The sequence below is a fragment of the Synchiropus splendidus genome, chromosome 11 (assembly GCF_027744825.2).
Source record: "Synchiropus splendidus isolate RoL2022-P1 chromosome 11, RoL_Sspl_1.0, whole genome shotgun sequence".
Classification (NCBI taxonomy): domain Eukaryota; kingdom Metazoa; phylum Chordata; class Actinopteri; order Syngnathiformes; family Callionymidae; genus Synchiropus; species Synchiropus splendidus.
This window is the reverse complement of record NC_071344.1, coordinates 5,355,125-5,357,501: the sequence shown is the minus strand read 5'-3', so window position 1 is coordinate 5,357,501 and position 2,377 is coordinate 5,355,125.

Here is a 2,377-nt window from a genome sequence, read left to right as displayed (position 1 = left end):
GCTGGAGTTCATCAGAGTTCACCACATTTAGAAAAATAACAACAAACAGAGAATCTCGTGCATTTTTTATACGTGGAAAAAAAAAAAAAAACTCGGGCTTGTTTTTATTGCTCTTCAGAGAAAAGACCTTTCTGCCTGTGAAATATTAAAATTGCATCTTAACTTCACTGGTGAGTTCTCATTCGCTGATCCACATGGAGATATAGAAATGTCACGGATCAGCAGAGGAATCTCTCCCAGTGAGCGTCAGAGACCACCATATCTGTGTTTATCGACATTAGAGGATCATGCCACTGTGTATCAGAGCACGCATGTGTGAATATTCATTCTCGTTTTGACCGGGAGCGGTGATATAGTACACAAGGATTACGCACATAAATTTACACTCCCACACAAAACAGTGGAAATAACTCCCATCTCCTCCGAGGAGCTGCTGATGCATATTTATGAAGGATCAGACGCTAGTGGCCACATCCCAGTTCTACTGTAGTGGGGTGGGAGCGAGGGGCCCGCCGCTGCGCCCCGGCTGTCACCAGGGTGAGCGAGAAGCATGATGACCTCAGTGGCCGGCCGTGCTGAAGGATCACCTGTGTGGACTTCCAGCGGTTCGGGTGGTGAGCTTGTGGAGGAAACGTAACTTAAAGTTGTGGAACTCGCTTTAGAACCTGGCTAGCATTTATAAAACAAAGCGCATTGGTAGGCATCTGCGAATTCCTCTGCTCTGTTCAGGAACAAGATTCGTATCACCTTGTGAATCGGATTGTTTATTCTTGCGACATGTACGTCGATATTCCAGATTTTCATAGTTTTACTCAATAATTATTTACATTTTTCCCTTCCATTTACCCCCTGTTGAGGGCACTGGAGCCTATCCCAGCTACTCTGACTCTCCCTGAAAGATAGGGTGAGGAGCTCGGACCTGCTGTTCCCAGTTGATAGAAGGTACTGTGGGTCTGGTGCTCTTGCTTTAAAAATGATCTGAGGTTTCATTGAAAGCTAATCCAAAGATTTTAGAGCATCTTTTAGAGCCACTCTGAAAATAAGGAGACTGTTTCATGAAGCTTCATCAGCACATCACTAGCCCTCCCCTGACAGAGCTGGAGCGAGAGAAACACCCATGAAGCTGACGCTAGCTTCAGCAGCATATAGTGGATTGTTGTCAATTTCCTTGCATTTTTCAGTCCAATGACTGGGTTTCTGAATGAATTGACAGTCTTTAAAAGAGGGGAAGGAGGAGAAGAGCGCTTGGAAGTGTGTTTAAGTAGCTCAATTTATAGACCTAATAATCAATCATGCGTGAAGATTTCACTGATGAGATTGTGAGGAGCACCAGCACATGACACTTCATCGCCACTAGTTGCCACTCATTTTCACACAACCTTGCGAGCGTGGCGATGTTCGGAACTCTGGCTGTGATTAACACATTGTCCCAGTAAAGTCACATCACAGGGTTGTTCCCGCCGGAGCTGCTCCATTATTCAGTGTGTGGTGAGCGGCTGCAGGGTTTCTCTCACCGACACCATCACGTCTCGCTCCCATTCATTTATGGATGGCACAACTGCTGTTCTTCTGTGAGCCGTCCACAATACGCTGCGAACGTTGTTCCTACAAACAACCCTGTGAGGCGTCTACAACTTGTGTGTGTTTAATTACTTCAGTGTCTCGTACTGCGGAACGGACAAAAACATTCCTCCTGTTTGTAACTTCCTTCCTTTCTAGGTAGTCACCATGCCGCTTTGGTTCCTTCCTCACTTCTTTGGTCTTCATTCATTTCATCAGTTCTCCATCCTTCCTTGTCTTCTTCGGTCGGTGTACTCTCCCTGTGTTTCCTGCCACATCCCTCACTTCTTTCATGTCTTTCTTGGCATTTCATTCTCCCAGCTTTCCTTGCATCACATACCTTTCTTTAACATCAATCCTTCCGGCCTTCCTCTTTCCATTGCCTCTAGCTTTCCTTCTTCATTTCATCACTTTCTTCCTTCTTTCATTTGTTCAATCCTTTCCTTCTATTTGTCTTTTCCTTTCTTGCTATTATTGATTTTTGTTTCTTTTCTCGTCCTTGGATCCTTCCACCATTTATCCTACCTGGCCTCTTTTCCTCTTTTCTTTGCCCCTATCTCATCTCTGCCATTTGTTTCTTTCCTTGGCTGCTCTAACACACCATTCTTTTTCTTCCCCCCCACCCTCCATATGTCTTTCATCCTCTCTTCTATCTGCCATTCTTTCATTTACCTCTACTTTCATCCCTCTGTTATATCCCTTTTTTCTCTGCCTCCTTTCTTGGTTACTTCCTCTGTTTCCTTCCCTCTACCCTTCTTTCCCTCCTTTCTTTGCTCCTCCCTCTTCTCTTTTATTATTTTATAGGTTCTCCCCTTCA